Here is an 18249-nt window from a genome sequence, read left to right as displayed (position 1 = left end):
CTAATTTCATCAATATTCCATAAATTTCAATTTTGAATGCTAGTATAGATAGGATGGAGAAAGTTTAACAGCTGTATGAATTAGTTATGTTTATTTATCAGATCAAGTTATGAAATGCCTTATCTCTACTACACCTTCTGTACTGTATAGAAACTGGTAATAGAGTCTATGTGATGAATCACAATTAGATCACAAGATCACATATTGAGAGTTAGAAGGGACCTGAGAGGTCATCCAGTTTAATCCCATCATTTTACAAATCAGGAAACCGAGGCCCTGAGATATTAAATGACTAGATCAAAATCCTACTGTAAAAAAGTGAAAGACCCAGGATTGAAGTTCAGTTCTTTTGACTCCAAATCAAATGCTTTTCTCACTATATACTGTAGAGTACATGCAAAGTGGCAGATACAGGAATTTGGTAGTCACAATATACCTCTAATGGAGGGGAGGGGTAAGTCAAGGATCAATCGTCATACCCAAACAAAATGAAGAGTTAAATCACCCAACTATAGGTATAATGGTTTGCTTACTGGTTTTTTTTTTTTCCTTCTGATTTCCTATGCTTTTTTTTTTAATCGGTCAGAGCTTAGAAGTGATGGGCAAATATGGCCCATACAAATATAATTAGCATATGAACTCCATCAAGAAAGGTTTTTGCAAATGAATTTGATGGCTTTCTAACTATAGATCTTTTATAAATTGAAAGATTCTCATAGAATTCTACGTTCCACACCTTAAGTCATAGACTGAAAGTTGCAGAATTTAACCCACCGGACAAGAAGCCAAGAACCATATTCTATTTCTTCAACATGTTTAGGAGTTTACCCATAACACATTTCATTTGCCCCATAAAATGTGTGGAGAATATGCTATGTAGATAAACCTTAAAAATAATTAACTAGAATTTTTACTTCAGTGACACGGTTTCAAAAGGACATAGGGAATTTGTCCCTCAGTGTTTATTCTGAAAAACAGCAATACTGACAGCATTCCCATTATATCATATTCATCAGAGAGATGGATTGTTGTAGTGGGGAAAGAAGGCCAGCCTTGGAATTAAGAGGACTTGGAATCACTTCACCTTTCGGTAACACTCTAAAACTAAAATTATGAGTTGTAGATAACTGGTAACCTTGGTGAGTGGTAGAAGATTCTATATGGATAGTTCGCTACACCAATGAAATCATAGGTCCAGACCATTTCCCCTCCTGCCCCTCAGAGCATATCTATTCAACTAAGTCAGTAAGGTTTATTCAGGCAATTTGTTTACTTAATTTGGCTGTAGTCTGTTCCTTTACAAATATGCTTTTCATTCTTGTATTTTAGTTTCAATTGAAAACAAATATAGAATAGTTGTAGATTATGATAATAACTTTCTGATGTCTTATGGCTTCTTGTTAAAAGCAGGATCTTCATCTACCCCATCCTTCTTATTAAGAAATGACCAGTATTTTTTAAGAAATTCAAAGCACAGAACCTGAGACAAATTTTTCAAACAAAGGAAAAGTAAGTTTAATTTAGGTCTTGTCATTCAGGTAGGTCCCTCTGTTGATAATTCTAAGAAAGTAGAAGGAAAACTATCCCTGTACAATGGTAGTATAGATTTATATTCTGCTGATAATTAAGAAAATGGGAGAGTCAAAAATGTATTTCTTTTAGCCATAATTATTCCATTATGATGCCAAGGTAACCACAGGAATGTCAGTAAGTAATATCAATGAATGACAAAGCTTCTGAGTATTTCATGTAGGATTAGTAACCTATTCTTTTAGGCAAATGACTTATCTGTAAGATCCCTTTATGAGGCTTTCTCCCCTCATATTCCTTATCCTCTCAAACTCCTTCAAAATCCGTTTTTCTGGATGGTAATCTAACCAACCCTGCAGCCAGCTCAAGGCCTGGCATTGTGTCTGACAACCATTTTGATTGGACCTAGCCCAGATAAGTTAAGACAACTGAAGGAAATTAATTGGGTTGTCTATTTCAATAAAAAGGCCAAGAAAGCAAAGCCAACATAAACAGTCTATATAAGTAATAGCCAATTTAGAGGTTCATTAACAACTACCAGTAGTAACCCTGTAGCTTTCAACCTTTCATCACCCAGATGTTAAACAACAGAAGCGAAATTCTAAAAGAAGAAGAAGCATATAGCATGGAACTAAGACATAAGCAGCTAAGAGGTGAGTCAAAAGATATTCTTTTAAAGAAATCATCTGATCTGGCAGAAAGTACAAGCTATCAAGGGTGTTTCTGAGTATAATATTGCCCCCCAAGAAACTGAGCTTACATTGTACATTTTTGATTTTAATCTCTTCTCTGTATCTTGCATTTCTCTCCCCCACCCATGTTGTATGCATATAATACATGGATCAAAAAAAAAAACAAACCAAAAACCGAGAAAAAACCAACAATTGTGCTTATTAGGTTGCAAAGCTGTGTACTAAACCTTCTGAATATGGAAATAAAAGCAAATAGTCCTAGGAATAACAGGGGAAAACAACACATATAGAAGACAGGTAGTTAGGAAAGAATATTTTGTTATTGAAAGTCACAGGAATTATGGCATTTTGAGTGGAGTGTGTGTGTGTGTGTGTGTGTGTGTGTGTGTGTGTGTGTGTGTGTGTGTGTAAATGAAAAGAGAAGACCAGGGAAAGAAGAAGGAGGAAGGCCTATGGCATGGACGTATGGAGACATAGGTATAAATATAAATACATGTATAGATCTAGGCAGTCATCCTAGGGCCTTTCCTATAGAAAGCTCCTCCTCCTCCTATGCCTAGTCTTCCTTTCAAATTTATCTATATCTATATCTCTCCATCTACACACATATACATATATGTCTATACATTCATTTATCCATCTATCTGTGCATATCTATCTTCCCATATTTTGTACTGGCATGAAAACCCTACCTTCTGCTTTATCGGATTGTAAATCAAGAAGAGACCTCCGAGGCTTTGTACTTAACTTTTATAATTTTCCAGGCCTAAAGAAGTTAAGTGACTTATCCAAAATCACATAGGTTTAAGGACAGGAAATGCCATTTCTTTGCTGTTCTAGTTGTCAAAAATTTGTTTCTTGATTTGAAAGAGGATACAAAGGGAGAACGCTAAAATAGATGTAGAAATAACACATCTGTTGTAAATAAGCAAATTGCATGATGTATATGAAATACATTCTGGCAAATTCATTATGAGCCAATAGTGTTACATCATGACTGGAAAGGCTAACTCCACCGTAGGCTGCTTCAGCAAAAGCACATTGGCCAAAACCAAGTGGGTATATATAATCTCATGACGCTTTGCCCTTGGTCAGAGCACACCTAAAATCTTAAGTTCTGTGATGGGTGATACCTATTAGGATGAATAGTGGCAAGGTGGAGTATATGTATTAAGAGGAATTTTAACCAAGAAAAGAGGAGATTGGGATGGGAAAGGAGGGAAAGGCACAGTCATTGTCTTAAAATGACTAGAAGTTGGCTTTTCTACCTGGCACAAGCAACAAGATGGTTTTCTACAACTAATCTCTGCCGTATTCTTTAGATTTGAAGTTATTATAAAAAGGACTTTTAGAAAATAGAGGAGTTCAAAAGTAGAATGGATTGTCCCACAAATTAATTATATGTCACTGAAAGTATTCAAGCAGAGCCTAAGTGACCATTTATCGGAAAAAAAATACAGAGAGAACTAATATATTTGGTGGATAGATTGAGGGTCATTTCCAACACTGTGGCTTTATAATTGTACACAAATAGGAGTTTAGAACTGTTCCTCCCCAATTTTTAATTCAGAATGTTGGGTGCACTCCACCAGACTATCATGCATCTAAATAATTATATGCCTGAAAATACTTTAGAAGAAAACCCAGAGTAGTGAAAGACCATGGCTTTTGCCTTGCATTAATTAATCAAGTGTGAAAGTGGTAATGAGAAAGCAGTGCCAACCAGAGGAACCACACTGAGACAAGAATGAGGCTGCCAGGGATTCAGAGAAACTCCTTCTTAAAGCTGTATAACCCTTGGGGAAAGCAAAAACAAAACAAGTAGCCCCCAAACAACAGTCATGACAACAAAACAACTAACCGCAACAGTCCCACCAACAACAAAAAAGTGTTGACTGATTTTAATCATAGCCTATAGGACAAAGATCATTCTCATTCATGGCAGAAACTTGTGTAACATCTTTAGATATGTTTTTTTGGTGTTCAGTCATTTTTTTCAGCCATTTCCAACTCTGCATGACACATTTTTATGTTTTCTTGGCAAAGATACTACAATGGTTTGTCACTTCCTTCTCCAGCTCATTTTACAGATGAGGAAACTGAAGCAAACAGGGTGAAGTGACTTGCCCAGGTTAGACAGCTAGTAAGGGTCTGAGGATGGATGTGAACTCAGAAAAAGGAGCCTTCCTGACTCTAGACCCAGCATTCTATCCAGTGCTCCACCTAACTGCTTTCTGAGAAAAAGGGAGGTTAAATAAACATGGGATTATTTGTAGGTAATGAGCTTACCTTTCCTACAAAGAGAAAGGAAAGTATGGTTAAAACTTAATGGGCATTTTTTTCTTTTGCATCTTAGTTAACATCCTCCTGGAAGTAGATGTGGAATTCTGACCCCTAAAAAGCTGTCTTGCTCTGTCCCTTGCTTCCATCTGTAGACAAGAAACTTATAGGAAATTAATATACATATGTATGCCCAACTATGGTAGCAGAAATGGTGAAATATATATTATAATGGCATAGCTAACCATTCACCTTATCCCATTTAGCACAAAGAATCTGGGTCTGATGGAATTCCACAGACCTAAGTAGTTCATGTGTACCCTACTGGACAGAAGTACTGAATTCCAGTCTCTAGGGTGAAGCACTGATCAATTGTCAAAGGACACATATATTCATGAATTACCTACTCAGACATCTGCCTGAGAGGCTTCAGCAACTGATAAAGCCTGATTCCTTCTTGGCATTCCTGAATTTCTCTAATAACATGGCTTCATGAAGTTGGCTCTTCACAGAAGTGATCATGTTTGGATGTTACATCAAGTTGATCTTAGGCTTTCCATAAAATCTATGAGTAAATGAATGACACTAATAACCATAAAAGAATGCATAGAAAACATATACCAGACTACTATGAACATTGCCACTCAACCGAACCCAGGAATTCCCAGGAATTTTAGCTGTTATTCTGAGTGGGCAAAGGAAGGTAAATTTGTCAGTTGTCACAGATGTTCAGTTCACACATTCATCTAAGTTAGTCATCAAGTGAAGATAGAGAAACTTTGGTGTTAGGGTCTTGGCTCACACCCTGGTAGGGAATTTTGGGTCTGGTGCAAACTGGAACTCATGTTGTTTCATTCTTTCCCTAGACTTGAATGCCCAGTTATTGGTAGGGATCTCTGTTCACTACTGGCCTCGGCCAAGAAAAACCAACAGTTAATCCCAGAAAGGAGCCAAGCCATCTTCTTTCTCATTCTAGTGTCTCTGTGTCTAAGCTTGGGAGCAGTACACTCTCAGTTCTGGCAATTGCTTCTCTTTTCACTTGCCTACTTATCAGGCAAATCCCTCAGTTAAAACACCTGTAATAGAGTGAGAGAGGAGCTACATACAATGTTTTCACTTTTAAGTAATTGATAGATGGGAGGGCTACTAGGTGGCACAAAGGATAGAGTGCTGGGCCTTGAGTCAGGAACATCTGAGTTCAAATCCAGAGTCAGTCACTTATTAGCTATGTGACCCTGGGCAAGTCACTTAACCCTGTTTGCCTCTATTTCCTCATCTGTAAAATGAGCTGGAGAAGACAATGTCAAACCATTCTAGTATCTTTGCCAAGAAAACCCCGAATGGGGTCATGAAGAGTCAGACACAACTCAAGAGATGGAGAATGGTTACATCAAAATTATGTAGGAAAGCAATTTCTCCCTACTCTTCCCTGGGGAAAGGCTGGGCCCAACCCTCTTTCTAGGCTAAGACAAGAAGTGAACGGAGAGGATGGAGATCTCATTTACCCTACGTACTGCTGGAGGGTGTTAAGTGGAGTTTTCTACTTCTACTCCAACATGCACACACGTATATACACACATATATTTGTCTGTCCTTCACACTTGAAGAGGGCCAATGACATTATGATATTGGCGCCAAGGTGTAGTGTATTTGACTGTGGCCAATCAGCCAATATGAACTCAGAAGGCTCTACCACAGGTTGGACACAAGTAGCCTGTTTGAACATTTGGGAAGGAGACGCCTCTAGATTTGTACATTTCACATATATGTCTGTATATGAGGGTACATGTGTGTGTATATATGTATGTATATATATACACACATACATGTTTATGTATATATGTATGTATATGTATACACACATATTCACTTTGCTCAAAACAGCTTCATTTTGGTGTTCTTTTCATTTTCGTTAATGTAGACATTCTGAATAATATTATTTTAATTCTGCTTACTTCATTCCATATCAATTAATTTAGGTTATTTCACATTTTCCTCAATATCTCATTTTTGTCATTTCTTAGGGTACAAAACTATTCCATTATATTCATGTGATACATTTTGTTCACCTGTTCTCTAATGGACAGATTCCTATTTTGTCTCTAGTTTTTTTTGCTACCACAAAAAAGTAGGATGACTTTTTTGGTACATATAGGGCCTTTCTCCCTGTCTTTAATCTCCATGGAAATTACATATGTCCCAAAGTAGGAAGAGTTCAAAGGGTGTGAACCAAATTTTCCTGTAAAAAGATTTTTAATAATTATTTTTAAAAATTTTGAATTCCAAAATCTCTTCCTCATGCCCTTTCCTAACCCTTCTCTGAGATGGTAAGCAATTTGATATCATTTACACATAAATAATCATGCAAAACATATTTCCATGTTAGTCACATTGTGAAAGAGAACAGACAAAAGTGAAAAAAAGTAAAGAAATGGGTAAAATAGTATGATTCTATCTATATTCAAACTCTATCAGTTCTTTGGAAGTGGAGAACATTTTTCACCACAAGTCCTTTGTAATAGACCATTGTATTGCTAAGGGTATCTAAGTCGTTCCCAGCTGATCATTATACAATATTGTTGTTATGGTGTACAATGTTCTTCTGGTTCTTTTCACTTCACTATGTATTAGTTCATGTAAATCTTTCCAGTTTTTTCTGAAATCTTCCTGCTTGTTATTTATTACAGCACAATAGTATCTTTTTCAAACATGTTCAGCCAGTCCCCAATTAATGGACACCCCCTCAATTTCCAATTCTTTGGCACCACAAAAAGAGCTGCAATAAACATATTAGTACAAGTCAGTCTTTTCCTTCACTCCATCTTTTTTTAATCTCTTTGGGATACAGACCTAGTAGTGGTATTGCTGAGTGAAACACTATGTACAGCTTGATTGCTCTTTGGGCATAGTTACAAATTGCTTTCCAGAATGGTTGGATTAGTTCACATCACCAACAATGTATTAATACACTAATTTTCCCTCATAGCCTCCAACATTTGTCATTTTCTTTTTTGGTCGTATTGGCCAATCTGATAAGTAGGAGGGGGTATCTCAGAGTTGTTTCAATACACGTTTGTCTAATAAATAGTTATTTACAGCAGTTTTTCATAAAACTGTAGCTATCTTTGTTTTTTTCCTAAAAGCTGCCTGTTCACCTTTGACCAACTATCAATTGGGGAACAACTTGCATTCTTATAAATTTGATTCAGTTCTCTATATATTTGAGAAATGAGACCTTTGTCAGAGCCTCTTTCTGTAAAATGTTCCCCCTCCCCTAGATTTCTGCTTTCCTTCTAATCTTGATTGCCTTGATTTCTTTTGTGCAAAACTTTTAAAATTTAATATAATCAAAATTATCCAAACACTCTATCTCTTGTTTGGTCAGAAATTCTTGCTTCTGCATAGATAAGCTATTCCTTTCTCTCCTAATTTGTTTATGGTATCACCCTTTATGTTCAAATCATGTGTCCATTTTGACCTTTTCTTGGTATACAGTGTATGATGGTTTTCTATAACTAATTTCTGCCATATTCTTTTCCAATTTTCCCAGAAGTTTTTTTAAATCAAATAATGAGTTCTTCTCCCAAAAGTTTGAATCTTTCAGTTTATCAAGCACTAAACTACTATGGTCATTTACCATCATTTATTATGTACCTAATCTATTCCACTTTTCCACCACTCTATTTCTTAGCCAGTAACAGATTGTTATGATGATTACCACTTTCTAATAGAGTTTGAAATCTGGTATGTCTACATTCCTGCACATTTTTTTCTATTTATCTTTTACATTCTTGACTTCTTGTTCTTCCAAATAAATTTTGTTAATATTTTTCTAGCTCTGTAAAATATTTTTGATATTTTGATTGTTATGGCACTGAATAAATAAATTAACTTTGTAGAATTGTCATTTTTTTATTATATTGGCCCACTGTGGCCATGAGCAATTGATATTGTTGTTTGGGAATTGTTTCAAATTGGTAGACAAAGAATTCTAAATGAATAACTTGTGAAACATCAAAATAGTGAACTGTTGGCTAAAGACTAAGAGAGTATGGAGGTAAGTGAATCAAAAGCAGGGAAATTAACAGGGCCTAAACCTCAGAAATAGGGATGAACCTATCCTTAGTATTTATAACCTAGCATTTCACAGTATAAAACTTTAGGCATCTTGACCAGTGCAAAGAGGAAGTAAAATCAAATCAGCACATTTAAAAAGTACATGACAGAGAAGAAATTAAAAGAACTTTCAGAATCTACTGTACAAGATTATATGCTAATAAAACAGATTTTTAAAAGAAGCATTCTCTATAAAAATTGAAAATGCTTAAAAATTCACAAAACATAAAATGAAAACAATCAATACAGTTGCCTCTTTTAGCTCTACTACCTAATTTAAAATGAATTTAAAAAGCCCTTAACCTTTTTTACATTTACATGGACCATAAATAGGGTATGTACCATTGTCCTTCCTTTTTTCTGGTTGTCTAGTAATATATTTTTCCTCAAGTCTTACTTGTGTGTTCCTTTTTGTCTGACTTCCTACACTGAATGTGTGTATATATGTGTATGGGGACATTTATATATGTGCATATATACATATTACATATGGAGAGAGAGAGAGAGAGAGACAGAGAGAGAGACAGAGAGAGAGAGACAGAGAGACAGAGACAGAGACAGAGACAGAGAGACAGAGAGAGAGAGAGAGAGAGCGAATATTAGAGATATCTCCATCCCAAATGTTCAGATACACTATTTGTGCCCATTCTGTGCTAGAGCCTTCTGAGTTCATGTTGGATTGCTTGGCTACAGGAAAATACACTTTACCTTGACTTCACCATCATAATGTCTTTGGTTCTCTTGCTTTAATGGGAGCCTGACTTCCCCTGGGAAGAAGGAGGTTTGAACATGCCACTTAAACCTTACATGATTAGCCTGTTTGACAAGGGATTTGCGGAATGAATTCAATGGGAGTTAGATTGGAATCCTCTGGTAGTGGAATGAAACTGATAAAAGATCTCTCTGATAGATTGCATAGTTAACCTCTCTCAGAGTTTGAGATAGAGTTTGTAACTCAATTGATTTTGTGTGTGCTTCCAGATGTCTTTCTGCTTATTGGCTAGTAATCAGGACTGCAAGGCCACAGACTTTCAGTTTCTTAGCCCCCAAATCCAATAAAGTCGACTTTCCTATGAGTTGGAGGTAAATGTTGCAAATAGAGGAAATTAATAAATTAACTAGGGTTTTGTTGCTTGTGCATCATATCAATTATACTAAAAACACTTCTCAAACTCTGAATCAAGTACAAATACAGTGGAAATTGTGGAGACATGGTATATTAACAATGGAGAGAATTTAATGGATCTGGGGAAAAGGGTGTAAATTGTAGAAAGATGTACTTTGATCATGTAAATAATCATTCCTACTGTGCAGGATAAAAAGCAGTAGAGATACAGATAAAAATCTGTTTCCATGACCTGAAAATAGAATTAACATACTTGCATCTTTCATAGGAAATAATAAAGGGATTTCTGATTATTCAGGAAATTGGCCAAGTAAAAACCTGGAGTAAGAGTTATATATGATGAAGGACAACATCCCTCTCTCTTTTGGGTGTTTGAAAAGTCAAATCACTGATTCTATCAGGGAAAGATATGAAAAGGATATGAAAAGAAATAATTAAATAAGTAAATGAAATTAATAATAATTATTGAATAATAATAAAAATAAATGGATTAAATAATTAAATATCCCTATTTTGGGAAGAACTGAAACAGATTGGAAACTAATCTGAAATTTGAATATTCTGAGTTTTTCAAGCAGCATCCAAATATTTGTTAGTTTGTCTTGACTCATTTGCTAAAAAATGTGACCTGTTTCAAATAAGCTGAGTTTAAGTGAATAAAGAAAAAGAAAAAACTATATCCTCCCTCATACATCTTCGCATGCCATCTCACAAAAAAAAAAAAAAAACAACCCATTTTTCAATCTGTAAATGAATCGAACCATATGGATTAAATCTACCTCATAATACATAAGGGTATAAAATTAAATAAGAAGAAAGTTGGCAAAAAATCTCTTCCTTTTTTTCTTTTAAGAATTTCGTTGGCTTCAAAAACATAGTTGATATGTTGCTGGACTGAAAATGTCACTACGTTTTATTCTCTTTGATTCAAGTTTATTTGCATACACATTCTATTGCTGATTGGAATCCTAATCATTTAAGTACATTAAGTATTTTCTCTGAAAATCTTGCTGTTTGCCCCCTCCTCCCATAAGCACATAAACAAGATGGAAAAAAAATGTCTAAAGACTGAATTCTCAACTATGTCTGCTTTTTATTTTTTAAAGGATGTGTTTTCAAGGAACGTTTTAGATTTGCTGGAGAATTTGTAACAGTAACAACTCTCTTGTATATTAAACTCATGTTTTTTAAACACTTCTAACAACTACGTGAAGCAGGAAGTAAAAAGTTATTATCTTTATACCAATTATGTAATTCATTCCTATTTAAAGTTGAAGAAACTAAGGAAGGCCTAAGGAAGTTAAATTACTTGTCCAAGATCACTAAGCTAATGATAAATGTTGGAGCATTTAAGCTCATGTCTTCAGGCTTAAGGTTTATTGCTCTTTCACCATGCATTGCAAAGGTATTCCATAATGTAAGTTGTCCTGTACTTTGCAAGAAATAGAAGGCTACCAGGTCTCTACCCTTATACTTACACAATTTTGTCACTCATATATGGAATAAAAATAACAGTGTATATATATGTATATATATATACTAGAGGAGGAGTCAAGTAGGAATGATATTACAAAACTTTATCATGAATAAAAGTTTTCAGGGGCTTTCAAAGATTAATTATATACAGATTTGATTTTTGGTTCATTTCTTCATCTTCACTTATTTTCGCAAGGTGCTCTTGTGCATGGGAGGCTTGGTCCTTGGCATAGGAAATAAAATTCTGCTTTGAAGTTTATTGGTTCAAGGGATTGATAATGAATTGATTCTTTTTGGCATTTGATTTCTGATTCAATTCTGAATTAGGTGCCTACTGATTCCCAAGTCATAATTATTTGTAAACTCTATAGCAGTGATGACAGTATAAGATGATAGTTATTTCTTCAATAATAACTTGTATCATCTATTTTGGCCCACCATATGAGAGGATGAGAGGTAAAGGAATGGATGAGAGAATGAAATAAGTTTCTACTAAGCAGTTATTATGTAAAATGTATTGTGCTAAACTCTAGGGATATAGAGAGAAATAAGAAAATCCCAGTTCTCAGAGAGTTCACATTCTAAAGGCAGAGACAGCACATATGGAGCTGCATTGAGTTTAGAGTTCCGTCATCCAATCTTAGAATTCAGAGACCTTAGAAATTCCCAATTCCAATCTGTAGCTTATTGATATATGTATGAATTCCTCCTCCCTTCTAAAACAATTTCTAAAGAAGTGGTCATCCACTCCTCCCTTGAACACCTCTACTTGAATATTTCAGTGCTTTCTCTTGAAAATTCATCCCTTCTTGGTTATTGAATGGACTGGGAAAATAGTATATATGCACCCCAATATTGCTTTAAAAATAAGAAGAGTTCACATTATCTCTGTGCTTAAATTCTTAAAACTGGTTTTCCTACACTTTAATGTCCATTCAACATACCCAACATTACTGTCTTTAGCTCTTAGGAAGCACAAGATACTATGGTCACTTCCTGTAAAGGTAAATGCCATTTGTACTATTACCAAACCTTTCTTCATTGTTGGTCTGAATTAAATCCAGAGTAGAAATGCCTTTCTTATTTGTTCCTCTTTTTGAAAGAGCTTAGGTTGTCAACAAGGGAAGGTAGGAATTTATTCAATGTTTTGTTTCTAAAGAATTGAAACTGTCACTTGAATTTCTCCATCATAAAAATATCTTTTCCATATTCCACTCTTGTGTTTTACATTAGGAAAATATCTTCTATAAGCTCTAATTTCTCAGATGATTTGTACCATGACTTTCCACAATGATGTAACTTTTATTTTCCCTCCCTTTATCCCTACCTAAACATACCACCATGCTTCCACTATCAGGTTCGTGAACTTATGTCATGATGAATATATTCTTGAAATGCACCATAATTCTACTGCTCCTCCTCTATTTTCTGTATACTTTGTCAGGATTGGAAGAACAGAAATCTAAAGCAAGAAGGACCCTGAGAAGCCTCCAAATTTTGTAAATAAGAAACTGAAGCCTAAGGAGGTTAAGTGGTTGCCTAAGGCCACAAAAGTAGTAAGGGTCTAGGGCTAGATTTGAATTTAGTTCCTCTGACTCCAGACATTCCTCTCTCCATTCTACCGCTTGGCATTCAGAGAAAAGAAATGTCACAAGTTGAAAATGTCAGCATTAAAATATTCAAGTTTTTCTAATCAGTCAGTGAATCAATAGATCTTTATCAAGTGTACCCTTTCCACCAGGCCTGGTGCTATAGATAGTATATTACCTGTCTTCAAACATCCTCGGATCCAGTTGGAAATAGATTAGTACATAATTGTACCTTGACTGAAATAAAGTATAATCAGATTCCTGAGAAGAGATCATTGTGGGTTGAAGTAGTCAGTCACTCAGCTGATAAGAATTTATTAAGCATTTATAATAACATAAATTATTATGTGTCAGACTAAGCACTGGATTTACAAAAAAGAAAGAAGAGACATCTTAGAGAAGGCCAGATCTGAATTGGCCTCTAAAGAATTTGGACAAGGATGTGGAGGGAGGAGGTAAAGCATTTTAAGTAAGCGAGTATATAAATTCAGTGACAAGAATAAACATATAATATACATGTTGTACATGTAGAGTGAGGGGGCCAGAATAATTGAAGTGGAGGGTTAAACAGTTTATGATAAAGAAAATGAGACTAGATTCAAAGGATGGGGACATGTTACATAGAGAGCACTGAAAACAGACCAGATTATACTTGTGGAAGAGCTGAAACTAGCAATTTTTGCCCTTTAAGGGCTATCATAAAAATAATTTTTGTTGTTGGGGTACCTGGGGGATCAGCTGCCATGAGCAGAGATCCCAAGATATCACAAGACCACTATCTGGGGGGCTGATACTGGGATAGGCCAGAGACAAGGGTTTTGTCTAAGAGGACCTTACCTGTGTTGCTGCCACTTGAAAAAAAAAACAAAAACAAAACAACTAGTTACTCTTGTCAAATAGGTGGGGGATCCAATTATTTTTCTTACAAATTATGTCAGAATCCTCTAAAGTTTAGTGCCTGCTATCAGAGATCTAGTTGCTTTACCCTAGTTAGAGCCCTAGTTGAAAGCAATAAGGTACTACTGTAGATTGACATGATTTTTGATCAGAGAAAGGGAAGGGAATTGGCATTTATTCAATACCTACTATGTGCCAGACATTGTGCTAGGTACCTTATAAATAGTATCTCTTTGATCCTCATAAGAACCCTGGGAGGTAGGTGTTGTTATCTCAGTTTTATGATAGAGTAAACTGAGGCAGACAGTGGTTAAGTTTCTTGCCCAGGGTCACAAAACCAGTGAGTATCTTGAAAGGAAATTTGAACTGAGGTCGTCTTGACTGTAGGTCCAGCAGCGTATCCACTGCCCTCCTGGCTGCCTATATAACTGCACAATTTTGTGACTAAAACACACTATTAAAGAAATGCTGTGATGTACAAACTGCATAATTCAAAGGAGTCACAAGGTCTGTGATTTTTGATTTATCCTTTTGTAAACCCAATGTTAACAGCTTTGTAAGTAAATCAAGTTGGCTTCTGTCAGGGAAACTCCTCTCATCAGAGAATGGGGGAAAAAAAGGGCTTCTACTTCTCTTTAAAGCTCTGAAGAAAAAAAAAGTGTCCCAGAATTTTTTCTCCACTAAGCTCCTCCTTCATGGGGGAAACTACTCTGTAATTTCTAGCAAAGAAAGCTGCTAATGAAACTTCAGAAACTTTAGGATAAAGTACCAAGTATCATATGGTCTGCCAAAAAGAAAAGAGCCATCTATTCTCAACCACCAGATCCACACCTGGCATGGCCTGGCCATTTTGGTTCTTCATGATTGTGACTTTCCTTAAATGCAGTAGCACTGTTGAATAGGAGTTTCATTTCTGAACATGGGAGTTATGATAACTTTACCCTCAGAATCCCTCCACACATGTTTCCCTGAGGATTAGAGTAAGGGTCTTTGTAGAAAATAAAGTCTAGTGTTGAAACTTGGAGGGGACATTGTCTCTATTAATCCTTAGGACTTGTTTTACCTCAAACCCATCCCTTTATCAACAGGTGTGAACCGAAACATTTTATTTGTGGCATGATCTTTTTCAATTCTTCAGGTGTATAAATAGAGTCGTAAATGCCAGATCATCTATTTAGAACTGGAAGTAATTGTAGAGGACATCTAGTCTAAACTGCTTATTTTACAGACAAGGAAGCTTTGGCCCAGAGAGGTCAAGTTATTTGTCATAGGTCACACAGGTTTGAAGTAGCTGAATTGAGATTAGAACTCAGATCCTCTTACTCTAAATCCAGCACCTTCTCTTAAACTAGAGGACCACAGGGGGGAAATGGAGTTGATTCTTATTGGCAAGTTTAAAACATGAAGCTTGGCAAGTCTTGGTCAAGTTTCATTTTCTTCTGCAGAATACAGTCGTTGCCAATTTAAAAACCTCTCAAAGTAGAAATGCTGAAGCTAGGCCTTTGGCATCTCACCCTCCTCCTTAATATTTCTCAAGTTTTCCATTTATTTTGAAATGCTAACCTCAAATACCAAATAAAAGATCTCCCTTTAAAAAAAATAGGAATCTGAAAGGTTAGACTGCTTGCTTATTTATCATTCTCACACCACTGTCCACTTGAAGCAAAGCAAATGGTTTGACAACTGTCCATTTATAAAATGTGGCTATTTAAAAGAAAGTAAGAATTTCAACTTCAGGAGGTGGGAGAGGAATTTTTGTAAGCAATTAATATTAATCCAAACACTTGTGCCTCCACAGTTTGTGTAAATGTGTGGGGTAGCATATTTGAGACAAGGACTTGCATTCAAACCACATACACTGCACATTTTCAGTCCAATGAAAAGCCATAAATCAGACTGTCTATTTAGTGGGACTAGAAAGTGATCTCTCAAAGGATATTCCATTCACTGCCATAAAGATTTTGTTGTTCCTGGTGGTTACCTTTTTTTTTTTTTTTTTTTTTAGTCATAATGGCTGATTTGTGTTAAGGAGCAAAATTAGCCTCAGAGCCATGCCCCCATTCTCACTAAGAACCCGAAGAACAAAGACTTTGTAAAAGTTTTTGGCTTGTTTTTTTTTGGGGGGGGGTAGTGTGGTAGGGCTGGGAAGGATACTTACTGAACTATCTATCATATCAGGAAAATTACATCAAAACTAAAGACCAATAAGGTCAATTAGTAAGTAGTTTGGTAGAAAAATTATGGACTTGGAAGTCTGGTTTCCTGTATGTAGCCAGTATTTTGACCAGTTGCTCAGTGTGGAATAAAGAGGTTGCAGCTCTTTCATCTAATCCCTGGAAAAATTCTAAGGGTCCTTGTGGTAGAATTCCATGGTAGCCCTTGACCCAACACAAGGTATATCCCACTAAGCTGCATGATGAAGTTTTATTAATTGGTGTTTGCAATGCGCTTCAAGTCTACGGTGAGGTAAAGGCACCATGGAAAAGAAATAGCATTTTTCAAATATTTTAAAAAACAAAAGAAAACCTGTTTTCATTGCAAATTATTTTTGGCAATAGATAAGTCAAGTCTCCCGCTCTTATTCAGATAAATCCAGACTGCTACTGCACCTCATAACATAACCCATTTCTTGCTTTATATGTATTTATTTTCAGAAGAAAACCTGAAACAGAACCAACAAAAAAAACCCAAAACTTGTTTTGATGAGATGTATCCAGACCTCAGGCATTTCTGTGCAGATGAATCCAGCATTAATGCAACAATTCTGGTGGTCATTGTCCGGTCCATAGGCCACCCAGTACAACCTTTCCTGTCCAGCAAGTGTAGAACTAATTGAAAAAGATGAACCTTGCACAGTGCCTGAAGGCCTACAGAACAGGGCTTGGTGAAACTAGAGGAGGAAACAAATTACTGAGGTCAATACCTTCCAGACAGTGGGGACACACCAACTTCTTTCTAGGAGGATTGAAGGTTTTCTTATTCCCAACATAAATCTGCTTCAGAGAGCTAAAATCATTTCCTGCAAATTTCCATGCATGATGCTAGTGCTGCTCAAACACTGGAAACAAGAAGAATGCCCAGTTATGTATACACATTCCCTCCCCCCATCAAGCATGTCTCCCAGGACTCGAAAGCCATTTGTTTATCATTATAAAACAAGTAGGCTTCTACTTTAATGGAGGAGTTGACATAGTTCTGGCCTCTCACAATGCCAGCATCTCAATCTGTGCAGACAGTGCCAAGAACAGGCTAAACACACACCTCTGAGGTCATGGTTACCTTTTGATCACAGTCTTTGCAAAATAGCCAAAGCCTTGGGAAGAATTGTAAAGTTTGAAAAACATTTGTAGGATCTGTCAGGCTTCCAAGCTCACTGGTGGGAATACTTTGTGTTCTTTTCCATTCTGCTGGAGCAGAGTGGTGGGTTATGGACAAGCTCCGAGGCAATTAGAATTCCATAATTCAAATTAATAACCTCATAAAACACTGCAGATTATGTATGGCGTTTTTTAAACCTATAACCAAAGGCCTTTAGCCTGTTCTGATAGCAGTTCTGAAATGGCTTGGAATGCATCCTGGGCTTGCTAAAAATAAATAAAGAAATCAAACTTTAAGTAAGCACTTTACAAGAGAAATTCATATAATGAAGTGTGCTTTTAGTTGTTATTGTTTTAAATTTGCAATTAGATTTTCAGATTAGTAGAATATGGAAACTATTTACTCGAGTTGGTTTTGCTTTACTGGGGGACAGCTTTGAATGTCATCTCTTTCTCATGCTGACCTTTTCCTTTCCATCTGGGGAAGGGGAAACTGTAGACAGAGAAGGGGAATGTAAGGTTTTGTTGTTGTTTTTTTTTTTTTTTGTCATGTTCCTGCTACGCTTCTTCATCACATTGTCTAGTGAAATGAATAAATTAGGGTTTTAACTCCATTCGGTGGATTATGCGTTTTATATATTTCCATACTTTTAATTTAGTAGGGCAGTGCTTTCCATTAGAAGATGGGTCTCATTAAAAGAAATGTTATTATGGAACTGTGTGCATTAAGTTTAATTTTCACTCAATTTAAAAGGAATACTTGGGAGACCAGTGCATCAAAGCACAAGAAAATGATTAGTTGGGGCTCCTTTTAAACAGAAGAGCAAAATGTGTGAAGAGTAGTGCCTCTGGGGCAAATAAAACAATCAAATAGTCTGAAATGGGGTTGCAGGCTCTGCATAAATGACCGTCCTGCTCTATTTTCAGACCTCCTGCCTTTCTTTAATGACCACTTATTCTTTTCTTGAAGCAGCTGAAGAAAGGAGAAGGGGGTTCTCCTTATTATGGGAAACCCAGACTCAACTAGGGCAGGGTCCTAAGGGGAGTGCATTTCAGAATTTCCCAGATTCCCAAGAAGAAGGGGTAAGTGAGTTGGTTTGTAACAAATGCAAAGAATTTTCTCCCTGCCTTAAGGATAACCAGTAAGGCCACAACCTAATGTAATGGCACTTAGCAGAGGGAAGACACCTTCGCAGGGATGCCCTTGGTGTGGCTCATTTACCGAG

Source organism: Notamacropus eugenii, chromosome 1 (assembly GCF_028372415.1).
Source record: "Notamacropus eugenii isolate mMacEug1 chromosome 1, mMacEug1.pri_v2, whole genome shotgun sequence".
NCBI classification, from domain to species: Eukaryota; Metazoa; Chordata; class Mammalia; order Diprotodontia; family Macropodidae; genus Notamacropus; species Notamacropus eugenii.
Note: the sequence above shows the minus strand (reverse complement) of the source record.